Genomic DNA, 9,456 nt, shown 5'->3' with positions numbered 1-9,456 from the left:
CCGATGATCGGCGAGCGATAGAAAACAAATGGATCTTTAAGAAGAAGACGGACGCGGATGGTAATGTCACCATCTATAAAGCTCGACTTGTTGCTAAGGGTTATCGACAAGTTCAAGGGGTTGACTACGATGAGACTTTCTCTCCCGTAGCGAAGCTTAAGTCCGTCCGAATCATGTTAGCAATTGCCGCATACTATGATTATGAGATATGGCAGATGGACGTCAAAACGGCATTCCTTAACGGTTATCTTAAGGAAGAGCTGTATATGATGCAGCCGGAAGGTTTTGTCGATCCTAAGAATGCTAACAAAGTATGCAAGCTCCAGCGATCCATTTATGGGCTGGTGCAAGCATCTCGGAGTTGGAACATTCGCTTTGATGAGATGATCAAAGCGTTTGGGTTTATGCAGACTTATGGAGAAGCCTGTGTTTACAAGAAAGTGAGTGGGAGCTCTGTAGTATTTCTCATATTACATGTAGATGACATACTTTTGATGGGAAATGATATAGAATTCTTGGACAGTATTAAGGCCTACTTGAATAAGTATTTTTCAATGAAGGACCTTGGAGAAGCTGCTTACATATTAGGCATCAATATCTATAGGGATAGATCGAGACGCCTCATAGGTCTTTCACAAAGCACATACCTTGATAAGATTTTGAAGAAGTTCAAAATGGATCAGTCCAAGAAAGGGTTCTTGCCTGTATTGCAAGGTGTGAGATTGAGCTTAGCTCAATGCCCGACCACGGCAAAAGATAGAGAAGAGATGAGTGTCATCCCCTATGCCTCAGCCATAGGATCTATTATGTATGCCATGCTGTGTACCAGACCTGATGTAAACCTTGCCGTAAGTTTGGTAGGAAGGTACCAAAGTAATCCCGGCAAGAACACTGGACAGTGGTCAAGAATATCCTAAAGTACCTGAAAAGGACAAAGGACATGTTTCTCGTTTATGGAGGTGACGAAGAGCTCGTCGTAAAGGGTTACGTCGACGCTAGCTTCGACACGGATCTGGATGACTCTAAGTCACAAACCAGATACGTGTATATGTTGAATCGTGGAGCAGTGAGCTGGTGCTGTTGCAAGTAGAGCGTCGTGGCGGGATCTACATGTGAAGCGGAGTACATGGCAGCCTCGGAGGCAGCGCATGAAGCAATATGGATGAAGGAGTTCATCACCGATCTAGGAGTCATACCCAATGCGTCGGGGCCAATCACTCTCTTCTGTGACAACACTGGAGCTATTGCCCTTGCCAAGGAACCCAGGTTTCACAAGAAGACCAGGCACATCAAGCATCGTTTCAACTCCATCCGTGAAAATGTTCAAGATGGAGACATATATATTTGCAAAGTACACACGAATCTGAATGTCACAGATCCGTTGACTAAACCTCTTCCGCGAGCAAAACATGATCAACACCAGAACTCTATGGGTGTTCGATTCATCACAATGTAACTAGATTATTGACTCTAGTGCAAGTGGGAGACTGTTGGAAATATGCCCTAGAGGCAATAATAAAAGGATTATTATTATATTTCTTTGTTCATGATAGTTGTCTTTTATTCATGCTATAATTGTATTATCCGGAAATCGTAATACACGTGTGAATACTTAGACCACAACATGTCCCTAGTGAGCCTCTAGTTAACTAGCTCGTTGATCAACAGATAGTCATGGTTTCCTGACTATGGACATTGGATGTCGTTGATAACGGGATCACATCATTGGGAGAATGATGTGATGGACAAGACCCAATCCTAAGCATAGCACAAAGATCGTGTAGTTCGTTTGCTAGAGCTTTTCCAATGTCAAGTATCTTTTCCTTAGACCATGAGATCGTGTAACTCCCGGATACCGTAGGAGTGCTTTGGGTGTACCAAACGTCACAACATAACTGGGTGACTATAAAGGTGCACTACAGGTATCTCTGAAAGTGTCTGTTGGGTTGACATGGATCGAGACTGGGATTTGTCACTCCGTATAACGGAGAGGTATCACTGGGCCCACTCGGTAGTGCATCATCATAATGAGCTCAAAGTGACCAAGTTTCTGGTCACGGGATCATGCATTACGGTACGAGTAAAGTGACTTGTCGGCAAGAAGATTGAACGAGGTATTGGGATACCGACGATCGAATCTCGGGCAAGTAACATACCGTCTGACAAAGGGAATAGTATACGGGGTTGCTTGAATCCTCGACATCGTGGTTCATCCGATGAGATCATCGAGGAGTATGTGGGAGCCAACATGGGTATCCAGATCCCGCTGTTGGTTATTGACCGGAGAGCCATCTCGGTCATGTCTGCATGTCTCCCGAACCCGTAGGGTCTACACACTTAAGGTTCGGTGACTCTAGGGTTGTATGAATATGAGTATGTAGCAAACCGAATGTTGTTCGGAGTCCCGTATGAGATCCCGGACATCACGAGGAGTTCCGGAATGGTCCGGAGGTAAAGAATTATATATAGGAAGTGCTGTTTCGGCCATTGGGAAAGTTTTGGGGCACCCGGTATTGTACCGGGACCACCGGAAGGGTCCCGAGGGTCCACCGGGTGGGGCCACCTATCCCGGAGGGCCCCGTGGGATGAGGTGGGAGGGGAACCAGCCCCTGGTGGGCTGGTGCGCCCCCCCCCCCCCTTGGCCCCCCTGCGCCTAGGGTTGGAAACCCTAGGGTGGGGGGCGCACCACTTGCCTTGGGGGGCACTCCACCCCCCTGGCCGCCGCCCCCCCTTGGGAGATTCCCATCTCCAGGGCCGGCGCCCCCCCAGGGGGCCTATATAAAGGAGGGGGTAGGGAGGGCAGCCGCACCCTGAGTCTTGGCGCCTCCCTCCCCCTGCTACACCTCTTCCTCCTCCCGCAGTTGCTTGGTGAAGCCCTGCCAGAGTCCTGCTGCATCCACCACCACGTTGTCATGCTGCTGGATCTTCATCAACCTCTCCTTCCCCCTTGCTGGATCAAGACGGAGGAGACATCACGCTGACCGTACGTGTGTTGAACGCGGAGGTGCCGTCCGTTCGGCGCTAGGATCTCCGGTGATAGGATCACGATGAGAACGACTCCCTCAACCCCGTTCTCTTGAACGCTTCCGCACGCGATCTACAAGTGGTATGCAGATGCATCTCTCTCTCTCTTGTTGCTACATGAACTCATAGATGGATCTTGGTGAACGTATGAAAATTTTTATTTTATGCAATGTTCCCCAACATTAAGTGATTGCCAAACTCATAACTCAGAAAATCTCCCCTTGATCAGATCGTAGGAACATGATCTTCTTGTTATGATGATTCTTAACTTCACTCTGAAATTGCTTGAACCTTTTCAAACGTTTCAGACTTTTGCTTCATTAAGTAAATATACCCATATCTACTCAAATCGTCAGTGAAGATGAGAAAATAACGATATCCACCACACGCCTTAATTCTCATTGGATCACACACATCAGCATGTATGATTTCCAACAAGTCACTTGCCCGTTTCATTATACCTGAAAACGGGATCTTAGTCATCCTGCCCATGAGGCATGGCTCGCATGTGTCAAGCGATTCAAAATCAAGTGACTCCAAACACCCATCAGCATGGAGTTTCTTCACGCATTTTATGCCAAAATGACCTAAGCGGCAGTGCCACAAGAAAGTGGTACTATCATTATTAACTCTACATCTTTTGGCGTTAATATTATTATCATGTGTATTACTATGATCGAGATTCAATAAACCATTGGGTGCATGACCATAATGGTATTATTCATGTAAACAGAATAACCATTATTCTCTAACTTAAATGAATAACCGTATTGCAATGAACATGATCTAATCATATTCATGCTCAACGTAGACACCTGATAACATTTATCTAGGTTCAACACTAATCCCGAAGGTAGAGGGAGCGTGTGATGGTGATCTTATCAACCTTGGAAACACTTCCAACACACATCGTCATCTCGCCCTTAGCTAGTCTCCGTTCAGTCTGTAGCTTTTGCTTCAAGTCACTAATAATAGCAACTGAACCGGTATCCAATACCCAGGTACTACTAGGAGTACTAGTAAGGTACACATCAATAACACGTATATCAAATATACTTTGTTGAAGTTGCCAGCTTTCTTATCTACCATGTATTTGGGGTAGTTTCGCTACCATGTGACCGTTCCCCTTACAATAGAAGCACTTAGTCTCGAGGTTTGGGTTCAACCTTGGGTTCCTTCGTTAGAGCGACAACTAGTTTGCCATTCATGAAGTTTCCCTTCTAGCCCTTGCCCCTTTTGAAACCGGTGGTCTTGATAAACCATCAACACTTGATGCTCCTTCTTGATTTCTACTTTTGTAGTTTTAAGCACCGCTAATAGCTCTGGGATCATCTCCATCCTTTGAATGTCATAGTTCATCACGAAGTTCTAATAGCTTGGTGATAGTGTCTAGATAATTCCGTCAACCACTATCTCATCTGGAAGATTAACTCCCACTTGGTTCAAGTGATCTTAGCACCCAGACATTCTGAGCACATGCTCACTAGTTGAGCTATTATCCTCCATCTTGTAGGCAAAGAACTTGTCAGAGGTCTCATACCTCTCAACACGGGCATGAGCCTGGAATCCCAATTTCAGCTCTTGGAACATCTCATATGTTCTATGGCGTTCAAAACGTCATTGGAATCCCGATTCTAAGCTGTAAAGTATGGTGCACTTAACTATCAAGTAGTCATCAGGACGTATCTGTCAGATGTTCATAACATCCACAGACAACGCTGGAGGGGTTGGCACATCGAGCGGTGCATCAAAGACATAAGCCTTCTGTGTAGCAGTGAGGACACTCCTCAGGCAACGGACCTAGTCCGCATCATTGCTTACAATATCTTTCAACTTAATCTTTCTCTAGGAATGTATTGAAACAGGGAGCTACAACACGAGCTATTGATCTACAACTTTTTTTGCAAAGACAACTTAGACTATTGTTCATGATAAATAAGTTCATCTAATCAAATTATATAATGAACTCCCACTCGGATAGACATCCCTCTAGTCATCTAAGTGATACATGATCCGAGTCAAATAGGCTGTGTCCGATCATCACGTGAGACGGACTAGTCATCATCGGTGAACATCTTCATGTTGATCGTATCTTCTATATGACTCATGATCGACCTTTCGGTCTTCCGTGTTCCGAGGCCATGTCTGTACATGCTAGGCTCGTCAAGTCAACCTAAGTGTATTGCGTGTGTAAATCTGGCTTACACCCGTTGTATGCGAACGTTAGAACCTATCACACCCGATCATCACGTGGTGCTTCGGAACAACGGACCTTAGCAACGGTGCACAGTTAGGGGGAACACTTTCTTGAAATTTTATGAGGGATCATCTTATTTATGCTACGTCGTTCTACGCAAATAAGATGTAAAAACATGATAAACATCACATGCAATCAAATAGTGACATGATATGGCCAATATCATTTTGCTCCTTTTGATCTCCATCTTCGGGGCGCCATGATCATCATCGTCACCGGCATGACACCATGATCTCCATCATCGTGTCTTCATGAAGTTGTCTCGTCAACTATTACTTCTACTACTACGGCTAACTGTTAGCAATAAAGTAAAGTAATTACATGACGTTTATGTTGACACACAGGTCATAAATAAATTAAGACAACTCTTATGGCTCCTGCCGGTTGTCATACTCATCGACATGCAAGTCGTGATTCCTATTACAAGAACATGATCAATCTCATACATCACATATATCATTCATCACATCCTTTTGGCCATATCACATCACACGGCATATGCTGCAAAAACAAGTTAGACGTCCTCTAATAGTTGTTGCAAATTTTTACGTGGCTGCTATAGGTTTCTTAGCAAGAACGTTTCTTACCTACGCCAAAGCCACAATGTGATATGCCAATTTCTATTTACCCTTCATAAGGACCCTTTTCATCGAATCCAATCCGACTAAAGTGGGAGAGACAGACACCCGCTAGCTACCTTATGCAACTAGTGCATGTCAGTCGGTGGAATCTGTCTCACGTAAGAGTACGTGTAAGGTCGGTCCGGGCCGCTTCATCCCACGATGCCGCCGAATCAAGATAAGACTAGTAACGGCAAGTAAATTGACAAAATCAACGCCCACAACAACTTGTGTTCTACTCGTGCATAGAAACTACGCATAGACCTAGCTTTGATACCACTGTTGGGGAACGTAGCAGCAATTCAAAATTTTCTACGCATCACCAAGATCAATCTATGGAGATACTAGCAACGAGAGAGAGATGGAGTGCATCTTCATACCCTTGAAGATCGCTAAGCAGAAGCGTTGCAAGAATGTGGATGAGGTAGTCGTACTCGTGGCGATTCAGATTGCGGTCGATTCCGATCTAAGTGCCGAACAACGGTGCCTCCGTGTTCAACACACGTGCAGCCCGCTGACGTCTCCTATGCCTTGATCTAGCAAGGAGAGAGGGAGAGGTTGGGGAAGACTCCGTCCAGCAGCAGCACGACAGCGTGGTGGTGGTGGAGGAGCGCGGTACTCCAGCAGGGCCTCACCAAGCACTACGAGAGACAAGGAGGGGGAGAGGTAAGGCTGCGCCTTGGGAGAGAGAGACTCATGTGTTGGGCAGCCCCAAAACCTCCACTATATATAGGGGAAGGGAGAGGGGGAGGCGCCCTAGGGTTTCCCCTAGGGGGGCGAGGCCAGGGCAGATGGGATCTCCCCTTTGGGTGACTTGGCCCCCAAGGCAGGAGGTGGGAACCCTAGAAGGGGCGCCCCAAACCCCCTGGTCACGTGGGAATAGGTGAGGGGGGCGCACAGCCCCTTAGTGGGCTGGTTTTCCCCCTCCCCTTGGCCCATGAAGCCCCCCCAACACTTGTCGGGGCCCCGAAACACCTTTCGGTCATGCTGGTCATCACCCGGTACCACCGGAACACTTTCAGACTCCAAAACCCTTCGTCCAATATATCGATCTTCACCTCCGGACCATTCCGGGACTCCTTGTGACGTTCGGGATCTCATCTGGGACTCCGAACAACATTCGGTAACCGCGTACATACCTTCCCTATAACCCTAGCGTCATCGAACCTTAAGTGTGTAGACCCTACGGGCTCGGGAATCATGCAGACATGACCGAGACATCTCTCTGGTCAATAACTAACGGCGGGATCTGGATACCCATGTTGGCTCCCACATGTTCCACAATGATCTCATCGGATGAACCACGATGTCAAGGATTCAATCAATCCCGTATACAATTCCCTTTGTCTACTGGTATGATACTTGCCCGAGATTCGATCGTCGGTATCCCGATACCTTGTTCAATCTCGTTACCGGCAAGTCTCTTTACTCGTTCTGTAACACATCATCCCGTGATCAACTCCTTGGTCACATCGTGCACATTATGATGATGTCCTACCGAGTGGGCCCAGATATACCTCTCCGTCACACGGAGTGACAAATCCCAGTCTCGATTTGTGCCAACCCAACAGACACTTTCAGAGATACCCGTAGTGCACCTTTATAGCCACCCAGTTATGTTGTGATGTTTGGTACACCCAAAGCATTCCTACGGTATTTGGGAGTTGCACAATCTCATGGTCTAAGGAAATGATACTTGACATTAGAAAAGCTTTAGCATACGAACTACACGATCTTGTGCTAGGCTTAGGATTGGGTCTTGTCCATCACATCATTCTCCTAATGATGTGATCGCATTATCAACGACATCCAATGTCCATGGTCAGGAAACCGTAACCATCTATTGATCAACGAGCTAGTCAACTAGAGGCTTACTAGGGACATGGTGTTGTCTATGTATCCACACATGTATCTGAGTTTCCTATCAATACAATTCTAGCATGGATAATAAACGATTATCATGAACAAGGAAATATAATAATAATAACTAATTTATTATTGCCTCTAGGGCATATTTCCAACACTCTTCTGTTTGACGGTGCTATGTCCCGTAGTTTGTCAAGCTTCTGTTGTAGTTTCTGAACTCTATACCTAAGTGATCTGAATTTCCTCCTGCTCCATCCTTGCAATTCCTGCTGCACTCCTTTTTAATTTATGTGCCACTCTGTCCAATCCAGGACCTTGCACGTTGCTACCATTCCAGGCCTCTTTAATTCATCCATCGGGGAAGGATCTCTCTCCCACATGTACTCATACCTGAAAGGCCTCGGACCACCCCACTCCTTTGCCTGATCTGAGAAACTTAGCAGGAGCGGAAGGTGGTCAGATCTTTGAGTAGTTATGTGAGTAACAGTAGCATGTTTGAACAAATCTTGCCAGCATGGGGTAGCAATAGCCCGATCAATTCTGGCCTTGACATTGTTATCACCTCGCTGCTTGTTATTATAAGTCCAAGGCTCGGCTTTGAAGCCCATGTCGTGCATGTTACAAAAACTGAGCACACTATGGAACCTTGCCATTTGCCCTCCAGATCTTCTAGTCATGGAAAAAATGTTCAGATTGCCACATCGTCTCATTAAAGTCCCCGATCATCAGCCACGGTTCATTTGCAATTGGTTTAATCCTTCTCAGAAGGGACCACATGTGGTGCCTATCTTGAGCTCTTGGTTCACCATAGACAAAAGTACCACACCCCGACGGACCATGTGGATCATCAGGCACTAACACATCAAAGTAGCGGAGGCCATACGACAAACACTTTATTTTTATTGACTCATCCCATTACAAGGCAATGCCCGCACCTTTGCCCTTACCATCATGCGTAAGACAGTGCTTCAGTCCTAGTCTCCATTTTATTCTTTTCACCTTCTCCTCACATTGTCGACAGGAAAATAATCTTTGGGCGATGAGTGTGAACGAGGCGCACAAGTTCTTGAACTGTCTGGGGTTGCCCCAAACCCCGACAGTTCCAGCTGAGGAGACTCATGTCTCCTGACGGGCGTCGCCACTCGTGCCCTTCAAAGTACCGATGGCCCCAGGATCGGTTGCCGCCTTTCCACCTTGCTGACATGTGCCTTGCTTCTCCTCCTGACCGCTACATAACTTCTTTCTGATTACAAGTTTGCCTGAGATAGTCTCACTCTCTATTTTCCCTCCATCTAAAGCTAGATACCAATGGCGAAACTACACAACCAAAGCTGTGCGGGCCAATACAAAGGAAGGCCTATTAGTTTTCTCTAATGAACAAGTTTACACGCAATAACACATTGCGTTTGCTATGGGCCGGGCGGGCCGTCGGCCATTTTCCTAATACGTAGCTCCACTACTGCTAGATACATCCGTTTGAGCGACAACCAATATTGAATGAAGGGAGTACATGTTTATCAGTTTTGTTAAATACATGCTGAAACATTTTTTAAATGACAAAAACTTTTTTTTGAACTATGTAAACATTTTTGCACATTGTAAACATATTTTAAAAATGTCACGAACACATTTTAAATACTTGATGATTTTTTCAAATGTGACATACATTTTATTTGAATTACAAAAATA

The sequence above is a fragment of the Triticum dicoccoides genome, chromosome 4B, assembly GCF_002162155.2.
Source record: "Triticum dicoccoides isolate Atlit2015 ecotype Zavitan chromosome 4B, WEW_v2.0, whole genome shotgun sequence".
Classification (NCBI taxonomy): domain Eukaryota; kingdom Viridiplantae; phylum Streptophyta; class Magnoliopsida; order Poales; family Poaceae; genus Triticum; species Triticum dicoccoides.
Note: the sequence above shows the minus strand (reverse complement) of the source record.